The following is a 13,222-nucleotide window of genomic DNA, read 5'->3' as shown; positions in this document are numbered from 1 at the left end:
AAATATTACTTCAGTTACTGTTGATGAAGCAAGCCAGAACTTGACTTGCCCAGGTTGCACAGCTTCAGAATGCAGACACTTGCAGTGTCCTCTATTTATGATGATGTCACATCTTTAACGCCGTTGACTGTTCACTCAAGACAGATGTATATTTTAAATTACGTTAACAACCATGCAAGAACAAAAAAAATATCTTTGCAAAATAACCTCATAATCATTAGGATCAAGAGTTTGTTAAAAATTAAACCAACATGGAGCTGCAAGACGTTATCTAAAATGCATGTTCTATGACCTGTGGAAACATGTATGTGGTTCAGTTCAGGCTGAGACTAAGGCTACATTCACACTGTAGGTCTTGATGCTCAATTACGATTTTAGTTTTTTTTAGCTGAAATTGAATTTTTTGAGGTGGCGGTTATCAGACTTCTGTCTGAACAGTTCAAAATCGCAAAGCGACCTGTATACGCAGATAACATAATGTATATTCCATATACCATTGTGGAAGCAATGGAATATGGAATTGTTTCTAGAAGTGTTCAATAAAGTTTTGTTTAAAAAAACTCAAGGAAAATTAAACGCGAATATCAGCAGACATCTCTGCTTGCTATTATTAGAAGGCTGCTGAGCAATGAGATCCGACAGTATCAAGACCACATCATAGCAAGACCAAATAAGTTAAGAAGAAAAAAGGATAGCTATTAACAACGGTCTTTTATGGAGCGCTAGCTGCTACTACTGTGTGTAGACGTATCGTGAGAGACAGCAGAGTCACCTGAAAGACAAACAATGCGGCATGACCGTCCAAACTGCAGATGCTTTGAAACATATCTGATGCGTATCTCAATTAGTACCATATATGGACGTGGCAGAGATCGGAATTTTTGGGGGTGAAAAGATCGGAATTGGGCCGTTCACACTGCCGTGAAAAAAACATATAGGTCGCAAATGGACAAAAAGATCGGATTTGGGTCACATTTTCCTGCAGTGTGAAAGTAGCCTTATAGGAGGTAACAGGAAGGTGGAATACAAAGTTTCTCTGTTTAATTTATTAAAGGTCTTCAACCTATGTCTTGTCACCAGATAAACTGGATTTGAAAATGTTGGCTGCATTTGACTCATTAAGTTGAGGATTTGCATGCTGTAGGCTAGGGAAGTCCCAAAGAGACTGTCATGTTGGTAATGCTAGCCAGCTAAGCGTACTAATCGCTAACACAAGGTTCTAGGATTGATATGTTGAACATGCTCTGAGTTACTCTGCTTTTAGTATAAAGCATTGTTGGTCGCTCAGGGCGGTGCGGTTGGAAAGAATCTTTAAAATGCTGTATTTATGTGCTCAAATTGTATCGCTAAGTCAAAATTTTACAAATGCCAGTAATTGGCTGCTAAATTCTAATAGGCGTATCTCAAACTTAGATATATATTTTTTAACAATTGATTGGTTAAAATTGTTAAAGGGGGAGGGGTGACAGGAGGGAGACTTTAATTAATACTCTGCATTTTACAAGCTTTCAGTTTATCGACGACTGAGTACAATTATTGTCCTTAATGTTTCCAACTCAAAAGAACATCCAGGTCTTTCTATATCTTCTGCTTTTAATGCTGTCGGTGTTTGATATTTTTTGCTAGAGACTTTTTATCAAAAGAAGTTCAAATGTACAATAAAGGTCATCCCGTCTTTTCTCTGCGCTAAAACCCGATGTTTTCAAATTCATAACTTTAGAGTTGTATAGCAAGTGACATAAGAAGGAAGTTTATCAGCAAAACCATGCTTTTCTGCCGGAAACAAGTGACGGTTTAACAATATTATCTCTGAACCACCAAGCCTAACAGCACAATCTGATTATTTTCCAGTTCATTAAATAGCACAAAGACATACAATAACTACTTTTCACATGTTTCTGTTCTCCAAATTTTGCTGCTAACAAAGGCTTTCTATTCACAACAGTGTTTTTAGAGTTAAAAGCCTTGGTTCTGATCAATTTAGAAAATTACCTTTACTAGCTGCTAAAAGAACAAGTAAAATTAAATGTTTGAAACTATTTTTTTTATTTTACTTTTTATGTTTGCTGCTGAAGTGCAGCAAAAAAAAAATCCATATTATACACGGCAGTGCTGCAACACAATCTATCTGACAGAGTCCATTTTCAGCTAGCTACAGATTTCAGCCTGACAACAAACAGCAGAGCTGGCCGCCATTTTGAGTTTGTGCACCGAATCCATGCTCGGTTATTGTGGCCGCAGGATGGGGGAGGGGGCATTATGCTCTGCGCAGCGTGCAATAACATTGGAATGTGAAGTGGAACGTTGACCATGCTTGCCATTTCACATCGCTCCACTTTTTTTAATGCAGATTTATTTTTTGTCTTTCTATGATCATCATTGTTTTAAGCAATAAATACATTGTTTCTCTCTCATGATTTAAAGCAAGGACTTACTAATCATAGCAAAGAGCATGCTTCCAGTGAGAGAACAGAGCAGGGATGGTTTATGGAGTTGAGCGTGTGCGCCAGCATCCCGCTCTGGTGCTTTAGTGTCAAGTATACACTCAGTCCTATTACTTTTCCACATACATAGGGCTGCCTCCAAAGGTACAAAAGGCTGCCTTGCAAAGGTGCAGAAGGCTAAATCAAACATTGCTCGACTGTAGCGGCACCACATGATCAAGTCTGCTGCAGTCTTACCGATCAGCAATGCAGAAACAGTAAAACTAACCAACTCTACACAGAAAAAGGAAACTCCCTCATTACTCTAATCAGACCCACCATTTAAACATTTTTACCACCCTGATACCGACGGAAACCTTAAAGTCAGTTGTTCATTCTATCGCACTAATCGCAGATTTCTATAGATTGAAATACTGACAAAAACGTCATGGTTTTAAGGTTGTCTCGAGACAAATAAAGGTATTAAGTGTTTGACTAAATGGTAGTATGTCAGTATAAATGTAATGATTTTTCAAAGCTTCTTTCTGCTGCATCTCAGCAGAGCAACAGCTCTTTTCATAGATGTTAATGTATGAACATTTGTCTGTGCTACATTGTCAGAAGCTCTAAATACTTAAAGCACAACAGGATCCTGTAATAGATTGCTTTAAAATTCCCTATATGGCGGGAAGTGCCTCTGAACGTTTATATGCTACATGTATTTTCCTTCGAATGAAATGAAGAGCGAAGATCCCAGTTGCAGCTCAAGATGTGTAGATAGATCGTTTAATTCAGTGGAGCTAAATTGAGGCTTACGTTTTAATTTGCCCGATATGTGATATTATGAAAATCACTCAAATCTTCTTTTTTTTCCCTCTGTTCAGGTTGTCAACAGATCTGGTATTGAATTCATGACCGAGGACCCTTTGGTTTAAAGGTGAGCCCCAGATTAGAAGTCTTTTGCACTTATTTTTGTTATTATTGCTATGATTTTTGCAGCGGTTTCCTGCATCACATTTAAGTGTAAATCTTATTGATTAAACAAACATGATAATGTCAGTCGTGTATGCTTATATAATGGAGATTTGTGACAATGCTGCAACTAGCCACAGTTGTACGGTGTGTGGGGAACAAAAATCCAACCTTGTATGGAAAGCCCTCCATGTTTTGCATAACCTCTTTGCTGCTGCAAGGACTGCCCCAGTTAGTCTGCTCTGATTCGCTGAGGATTCAGCCAATTGCTGAATGGGGGGATGGGAAGAAGCCTGGGCTACTGCTGTTGTTTTAACTCGTGTCCTTTCTTCTGCTCTCTGGATCCGGGCTTAGGGTTTAGGTAAACAGGAAATTGATAGCCCAATCCAAACTAAAATTAGGAAGACTGGATCCTGAAAGAATTTGAGCTTTCTGATAGATTCAAGATTGGGTTCTTACTCACTGAGATGCTGCTTTTGATTATGTCTCTAGAGCAGTGACTGTGTGGATCAGATTATAAAGACTTAATTTCACTTAAATACTGAGGAATCTGCTGCAACGGACTGCTGGAGAACCGATCAATTTGAAATAAATAGATCTGTAACAGAACCCTCTAGAAAAGAGCAAACAAAAAGGTAGAAGAGCACTACAGGGACCTCTAGTGTTTTGGATCAGGCTCTACAGCTATTAGGGCGCAAAGATCAACATAGACGCAGACGCGGAACAAACTGGACTCCTAGACTAGACTGATCGTGCTCCTTGAGTCTAATCTGTCCTTGTCACCTTACAGGAAACAATGGAAGTTGTTGCGACAGAAGAAAAAAAGAAAATCTTTCGTGCCCGGAAAACCATGAAGATTAGTGATCGTCTACAACTGGAAAGCCTTCACAGCACTTTACTGAACTCTTCTGCGGGCCTGTCCAACCCGTCCCCACCACCGCTCGTGAATGGCACACACAAGGAAGATGGGCAAAAGTTGGGTGACAAGGAGCAAAACAGCTGCTCCGACCCAAACTCTCCCCAGGCGGCTTCCCCTGCCACTCCCGGCTCTCTAAGCTCTCCGGCACCATTCCTGTCCCTAAATCTGTCACCCTCCCCGGGCTCTTCCCAAAGTCCCAACCCACAGGAAGAAGCTACGTCTAAATTGTCGCCACCCCCCTCAGAATCCCACGATTCCAAGAAGACACAGGATGATGAGAAGAAGGGTTCTTCACCATCCCCACAAATTGAGGCCGTTGCACCAGTGTCAGCAGAATGCAAGGAGCTGCAGAAGGAAGTCGCTGACGTGATCCCACTGGATGAAATGGAGGTAAATGCTCAGAAATGTCCGGAAAACGTAATAGTTTTTGTGCATTTTTTTTTTCTGACTGATTAACAAAAACTGTGTAAATTGCTAAACACTGAGCTAAACTTAATGGTAACTTTTGAATTTCATAAAGCCTAGCATATGAAAATGTTGAATTAATTCCTTGTTCGTACCCTCAATCAGGAAAAAAAAGCTGCTCCTGAAGAGCCAGTTGTGGACTTGGAGAAGGATTCTGATAAACGGTCTCCTGAGCCATCTGCACTGTCTGAATGTATAGAACCAATGGATGTTGACAACGACTCGACACATACCATTGACTCTGAGGATTCCACGTCCTCACCAAAATATGAAAAGCCTCCTTCCCCCAGTGTTGTGCCCTCCAGTTCTTCAGCATCTCCCCGAGAGTCTGGTGAGGGTAAACGGCCAACAGCTGAAACCAAAGAGGAAGACGTTAAAGGGGAAGATGATGAGAAAGCCTCTGTTAAGACAGGATCAAACCGGGAAGAAAAGCTGAAGGTGGACACAATAAAATTGCAGCTCATAAAGGCGGAACGTGATGCCGGACAAACTAAAGGACCAAGTCGACCATCATCCACCCCACCTTGTAACACAGGTATAATACAGTGGACACACTGCATTTGGTGGCAACAGAATAACTCTATTCCCAAAGAAAAAGATATTTGAAGTAAACCTGTCTGTCATAAGTGTCACTGTAGACACAATTGGCATTTATTACAGGCTTGGACAAGCATGGGACACAGAAGTGCCAAAGCGTATTTAAGACTCAAACCTTTTTCGCATTTTGTCGCATAACACCCTTGGATTTCAAAATTTTCATTAGGATTTTGTGTGATGCATATTTGTGAAGTGGAAGGAAAAAGGATACACGATTTTCAGTCTTTTTTTTTTCCAAATATTAGGCTGCAAAGTGTGCCAAAAGTTTATATGCAGTCAGTAATTTATAGATCTTGCTTTCTGTCCAATTAGAGCTCCAATTTATTTTTTTTGGGGGGGGGGGGGGGGGGGTTTCAACCAGCTTTGCACTTCAAGAGACCAAGCTTCCCTGTCCATGCTGAAGCAAAGCCTCCCCACAGCATGATGCTGCCACCGCCATGTTTCACTGTAGAGACGGTTTGATCAGAGTGACGCAGTGTTAGATTTCTGCCCTGCAGAAGTTGTTTTTTCCTTGGTCCCATCTGACCAGAGGCTTTACATGTACATTTAGGATTTAGATCATTAACTGAACCAAGCAGGTTAGTGACCAATGTGTTCTTCTGTTACTCACAGAACAAGGGAAGGGGAGCTCCATGCCGGGGCTAAAACGCACTTTATCAGAGGGACATGAAAACGACGCATTTACTGTGAAGCAAGAGGGGAAGAGGGCCAAGGTGGAGCATGAGGAGCTGGAGGCCCAACTGGAGCTCAAAATCACAGCCAAAGCTGGCAGCCATCAAAAACTGGAAAAGGTTTGTGTTCATCTACCCTGACTCTTGGGCTCGCAATATAATTTTATCTTTTTAATGGCATGATAGCACTTAAAATCTTTCTTCTTCTTTTCTTTTTTTTATCATTCAGATCGTCCAACAGCTCGTGAATGAACGTCTGAAGATTCTGGAGCTGACAATCTTTGAAAAACATTTCCAAGATTTAAAGGACAGAGTAGACAAAATCGACTGTGCCACTAAACACCAAACTGCCATTAACTCACTCCAAGTAAGTAGACAGGTAGCCTTCCACTTGGAGAACATCTGCAATGATGTAAGGCAGTTAGAAATGTAAGTTTATTATTTACGTCTTTCAGAGCAAGATCGCTCGACTGGCCAAAAAGTTTGGAGAGGCGAATCAGATGTCGGAAAACAAAAGAAAACAGGAGGTAAGATGGGGTTTATTTTTTCTTACTGTTTTGTTTATTTGACATATCTGCACTTGGCGTGCAAGGTTTAGTCAGAGCAGGCTATGAAACAGGGTTGGGCTACATGAGCATCCGTGATTGTTGTAGGGGGCTGGATGAACACTTATTCTCAAAATATATTACATACATATATATAAATAAATTGTTAAAATAAGGCTGTTATCACTGAGAACCACAGTGTGTTCTCCACAGATAGAACCACTTGACCCTTGAGTCAAGTAAAGAAATAAAGTTAGGCTGTAGATTATTAGAAAATTGCAGTATTGTTGGCTCCAGCACTGTTACCTTCAGCGTCTTGTGCACATTGTGTATGTGGTCATCTACTCCAGAGAGGCTGAAGATCTTATTGGCATGCAACTCCAAAACAATTGTTGCATTCCAAACAGCCCTTTGCAATAATATTATTGCGCACACAGGTATTGCAATGATGTATTGTGCTGCCTTACTTAAAAGTCCATGTATTGTTAAAAAAATTTAACTCAGTTTCTGCAAGTTTTTGTTAACTTTAAAAACATTTTAGATCCACATAATTTAAAACTTAAGACTTAAAGAAATCGCAAAAAAATAACTTAATTATTAATGTTTACCAACTTAAGTAAGTTGAATATAGCTTTGCCAACTGAGACTCCCTCCTCTGGTATGTGACTCAACACCAAATAACTTGAAGGCAGACGGCCGCCCCGGTACACCTTGGTTTTTGTTCAGTTTTCAGCGATCCACAGAGTTTTACTTTTTGTCAGAAAAGCAGACTTGGGAAATTTGATGGCATGGTTGTTCAAGTTCCAACGGTCGGAACTGTGTGCTCTGCTCCCATCCGTCCACCTGGCAAATGTTCACTCCCTAGTGAGCAAAATGGCCAAGCTGCTCTAAGGAACTAAGACTTGCGTGGATCTGCCGCCCTCAGCTTCACCAACTGCTGAGTCAGTGAACATATCCTGGACTCCACACTTGTAATCTCCAAATTCCACATCTTCCATGACCGTTCCATTCACATACGTGCTTGTCCGTCCAACGAAGCAACTACGTTATTAATGAGAACCGTACCACATTCTCCGTGACTTCTCCGAACGTTCACTGTCAAAATACAGAACAAGTCTATTTTCTGCTCTGTTCCGGTCCGTCGAACTCCAGCCAGAGAGAAATTGGCCACTATTTTCTACTGAAATTCCTATAAAATAATGATGTATGGGTTGAAATGTCTATTAACGTAAGCTAAAACACAATTCAATTATTTTAAATACAAAAATATATGTTTTGGTGGCCAATGTACTCAGACTTGATGGAAGTAAAAATATGCCGAGTAGATGTAATATCAGCAACAGAGAACTTTTTGGACATTGGATGTAACGAAAAGTTTTTTTCGTTTCCAGCTCCTTTATATCCCCTTTTATGCCGTGAACTCGTACCTCTTGCACGTGCTCTCCTCGAGCTCCAAGGAACTCAGAGCAGAGCAAGACGGAGTAACCATGGATGTAGTAGAAATTGCTTTTCACAGACTCATGGAGGCGATCTGGAACAGGCCGGCCAAGTACAGGAGCAGAGGTTGTCGAATCTGGGGTAATGCCGTCCTCCCAGCTGTTTCGCGCAGACCATAGTGCATTGCTCTCGGAAGGAGTGGGATCTGCTTTTTATTTTAATATGAAAAATGGCTCGGTGAGCTGACAACAGCCCATAAACCGGGGTTTTCTTCACATCCGAGGAGGCAGCATCGGACCCAAGAAGAGGTTTACATCAGTGGGGATGGAGGCCTGTGTAACCAGGCAAGAAACAAGCTAGCCAAGGAGATCAGGACAGCCAAGAGAAACTATAGCTTGAAGCTAAAACGCTGCTTCTCAGCCAACGTCCCTGCTACAGTTTGGAGAACCTTAAACACCAGTAATAGTTGGTCCACCTGAGTCGTTGACAACCTCAACAGCTTCTTCCGTTGGTTTGAAAACCAGCCATTCACGCCTCGCTCCCAGAAATGCATCAACATGGGGGTTAAATGACATGTTGCCCTGACGTCTGTGGCCATGAAATACCTTGAGCCACTGGTGTTCTGAAGGAGATCAGTGCCCCTCCCTGCTGTTGGCTTTCTGGGTAAACTGGTTGGTAGATGATGCAGTCAACTTGGAACTACACTGCATCCTGCACTACCGCAACCACCCTGGAACGTACGGCAGATTCCTATTTTTGTACTTCAGCTCGGCCTTCAACAGTGTCAGCCCAAGAATCTTCCACCGGAAACTGTCCCAGCTCAAAGTCCCGGACTCTACCTGTCAGTGAATCATCAGATTCCTGATTGGCCGGCAGCAGTCGGTAATACTGGAGAGCATCCCACACAAGAACCATCAGCACCGATGCCCCCCAAGGGTGTGTTCTCTCCCCACTCCTCTTCTTCTTTACGCACCTCGTTGGTCTGTGAAACTGCTGAAGCTTGTGGATGACATCACTGTCATTGGTCTGATCCAGGACAGTGATGAGTCTGCATACAGACAGGAGCTGGATCGGCTGGCTGGTCTGGACTGGTGCCATCAGAACCGCCTGATTTCGACAGTTAGCTTAAAAACTATTGCTGATAACTGTTAATGTAGAGACTACTCTGTGAAAGCCGCTAAAGTTGGATGACCTAAATGCTAAAGCAACTGGCACACATGCCAGAGCAGAAATCCACTTAGGCAAGTTCACAAAATAATATTTACTTAATCGGGACAACTTTTCTCTGTCAACGGCACACGAGGACCGTTGACATTCACAATAATAAAATATTATTTACCCAAGAAGTTGCCATTTATGTCAAAGAAAACAAAGAAAAGTCCCTCGATGAAGCCTTGTTTCCTCCAGAGGATCGTGCACAAGGTTGAGACGCGTGTTTAGTCCCGTACATGTCGAGGGTTTCTCATGGGGGGGGACTGTTGGGGGTGTGGCTTACAGTTCAAATGAAGCTGTTCTCCTCACTAATGGGTTTTGAATTTGTGCAGGATCAGGTATATTCCCTTTAAGTTACTTAGCGAAGATATTTTTTGTCATTCATGTAGGTCTTAAATTGAAATCATAATCGTCTCAAAGAGTTCTCAAATATAATGTTTGAGGAAAGCAATAGATAAACAAATTTAGACCTGGCTTACTGTATTTTGAGACCTAGTACAGAAAATCCAGGTATATTTAGAACTTTGTTCTCGGTGGGGGTTGGCCCAAAAATATCCAGGTCTGATCTAAATGCTGTCTGTCTGATTTCCACAGGCGCTCGCTGCTGCTGCTGCTGCTACTGCTGCCGCTAATGCCGCTACTGCTGCCAAGCCTGCAACTGTTACAAACAACTCCCAAGCCCCACGGTAAGGATCTCCATACCAGGAGCAATTTCCTACCTACGCTCTGTCCAGTCCTATTTCTAATTTATCGATTTACAAAACCACTGATGCTTCAGTTGTAAGGGTTATTTGTGCAAGTTCAGTGCAAGCTCACGTTTTCAAGCCTTTTCCATCAAGTGACTGAATATTTCCGCAGCAGCTGTGTGTTTGTACATGTAAGCAGTCTGTGATATTTTGTGTGAGTAGAGTTTGGCTTTTGTAAGAACGTGACAATACCGGACTGAAGCCAGTACTACACAGGAGACCGTGCACAGCGCCATCAGGTGACATTGTCCCGGGTTGCTAACTGTAACCATTCAAAGTGAACCTAAACCTAATGGACAGAAAAATCTAATCCTCCTATCCTGTCAGCATCGGCTTTAGAACTCTCCCCAATACTTGCTAGGAATAAGCCCCTCCCCCGGTGTTTGGTACCTGCACCATGTCCTGGGTCTTGTGACGTTCTACAATGTGATAACCTGAGCGTTTCTTCAGGCAGTGCAGAGTGTAGTTAAAACTGCACCTCTCCTCCCAACAGCGTGCTCCGTGGGCAGACAGTAGAGCCGCAGCCTGAGGCGCCCAGAGAGGGAGGGGCGCCCTCTCTCGGCAAGACCCCTGCACTGTCTGTCAAGAAGGAGAAAGAAGAGCTGGATATTGGGGAGGAGAAGGAGCCAGACATGGCGCGCCATACCGCTATGGCAAGAAAGCTGGCAGAATACAGTGAGGGAAGATGCCGAGCTGATGTGAAGCTCCGCACAATTTCATCTCAGTTGGAGAGAGAGCTTTATCACAACTGCCAGAGAAGCTCAGGGAATCCCAGGCCCGACCGCTATGCATCCTACATATTCCGCTACTTGGTCCCATATGACGTCTACTTGCGACTGGGTCGCAAAGGTCAATTATGTCGGACTGATGGGCAAGGAGGCTCTGCCCAGAAACTTAAGGAGGACAATAAAGATGTACATCGACCGTCGTTTTCCGTTGCTGTCTACCGACAGGTGGAGAGAGATCCCGCGACGCTATCAATGAAATTCTCAGAGTAAAGAGGAGACCGGACTTTTTCCGAGAATACGACGACAGTACTGGCGTTCTCTTTTGACGCACTGATGCACTTTAAGTAAAAGCATACTGGGACAGCTGTCGAAACAAAAAAACCAACAAAACAATAAACCGTGGAGCACATAAAAGTCTTTATTTAGAAAAATCACTAACATGTTAACAAGGACTCCTTGTGACTTTGTGCCACAGTTGAAAAATAATAAACAATTAAAAACCTGATGTTGTAATGTAGAATTAAACCCAAACTTTGACTGTAAGCTGGAGTCTATCTGCAAGATGTTTAAAGATGGCTGAATGAGATGGAATAAATTGATGTGTCCCCACCCCAACTTACTTAGTCGTCATCCTGTCATGGACATACAAGGCTTCTTATATCAGTAACCCTAAGCATGAGCAATCTTTCTGAACAGGCCAGTCCGGACCTCTGTTGAAGTAAAAGCAGACTCCAGCAACTGTTTCTCTCACCCAGCACAGCGGGTAAGTAGTAGCGTTTCCTCTTATCTACAGTGCTCAAAATTAGTCATACAACTTACACCTTTCATTGTTTTTGTTGAGTCACAACCACAAAGTTTAGATACAGTATTTAAAGACTATGAAGTGGAAATAAAAGGATGAAGGTTTTTATTTTTCATTTTATTTTATTTTGACAAAAAAATGTGGCATGCATTTCCACATGCCACATGTGCTGCGGCTCTTTGGCAGCTCCCCCGGTGTTTACCAACGACCCTCTTAGCTGCTTCTTTGATCAATCCTCATCTTTGTCTGACTTGTCAGTTCAGAGAGGGCATGTCTCCGTAGGTTGGCAGTGCCATAAACCTCCGCTTTTCTATAGAAAGAAAAGGCTCTCGTGATGTCACACTATAATACTAGCTCCTACTAATGTGTAGGATTAAGGCAGATCCAGGCTTCAGCATCAGTACAGTACACATAATATGTATGTGTACTGGGATAGGTTTCTGGCCTTAAACAGTCAGTTTGATGGCTGAGATGAAGAAGACCCTTAAGATGACTTGTTTTTGAATGTATCTGTGGGGGTGGGGGTGGGGGGGGGGGTTATCTGTAGCATTCCCTCTAAAAATGCACCTTGCTGGTGTGCTTTGAAGTGAATGGTGAGGAAATTGGCTTTCTCCATCAAAGTCATTACTGGCTGTGCATTAGGCCAAGTTGCACCCTGGGATGTGATCTTAAAAGAGAACTGGTACACAGAATCCATGAGTTCCATTTAAATCATTTAGATTTTTTTTATAAACTAAGTCCTCAAAAGTATATATGTGAGCTACGAAACACCGTACTGCTTGCAGCAATAAGAGACTTATCCAACCCCCTTAAAAGCCTCATTATGTCATGTATTGGACTGTAGCCTCTCACAATAAATACAATCACCCCTCTTTGCATGTTTTCTCCATGTTCTCGTGTTTTTTTTTTTTCTTTTGCTTTACTTCCCACGGTCTCTTTTTAATCACTACCTGTAGAACTGGCTTTAAAAAAGCTGATAGGAGCAAGTACAGTACCAGAATGGCTGTGGGGATTCCCTATAGATTTAAATGGCGGTCCGTGAGATGCTCTAATGTTTTTATAAACTGAAGTTTGGGGTTGTAACCAGACAAAATGTGAAACCGTTCAAGGGGAATGTATTTTTGCAATTTTTTTACAAAGTTGTTTAGATCCATCTTTGCTGATAAACTGACCATTAACAAAACAACCTGATTACAGGTTATCTAGAAGTTTCCATGTTTCCTCCTTACTGATATGGACGATTTTCTTGTTTGTCTATCCAGTAGTTCCAGTTGCTGCTCCTCTGTCAGTCTCTACTGCGTCCCCAGCCTCTGCCGCCGTCCCAGCTTCCACCTCCACCACCACCACCACCATAGTCCCACAGGCTCCATACTGCAGCTGATCACCTCCAGCTCCAATGTTGCCTCCACTCTGGCCACCGGCATCACCACTCAGAGCCAACCGGGCACGCTGGTGCTGAAAACAACCCCCGGAAGCGGCATGATGACTGCAGGCCAACCGCTCGTCATCCAGCTGCCTCTGTCGGTGAACGGCCAAACGGGAACTCTCGTCAACTTCCCCGTCTCATCTTTGGCCGCGGCCACTTCGCTGAACAAGGCCAAACCACCCCAACCACCACCACCTTCATTCTCAAGCCTTCCCCCGCTGCCAATGCGCCGGCAGCCCCCACCTCGACCGCTTCACCCTTCCCACTCTGCAGGCCTCC

The 13,222-nt window shown here is 42.9% G+C and overlaps 1 pseudogene; it reads left to right on the top strand.

The window, feature by feature from the left end:
• LOC118556412 overlaps nucleotides 1-13,222 on the top strand; it is a 42,472-nt pseudogene that overhangs the window by 25,355 nt on the left and 3,895 nt on the right.

The sequence above is a fragment of the Fundulus heteroclitus genome, chromosome 5, assembly GCF_011125445.2.
Source record: "Fundulus heteroclitus isolate FHET01 chromosome 5, MU-UCD_Fhet_4.1, whole genome shotgun sequence".
NCBI lineage: Eukaryota > Metazoa > Chordata > Actinopteri > Cyprinodontiformes > Fundulidae > Fundulus > Fundulus heteroclitus.
This window is presented reverse-complemented; position numbering and strand designations above follow the sequence as displayed.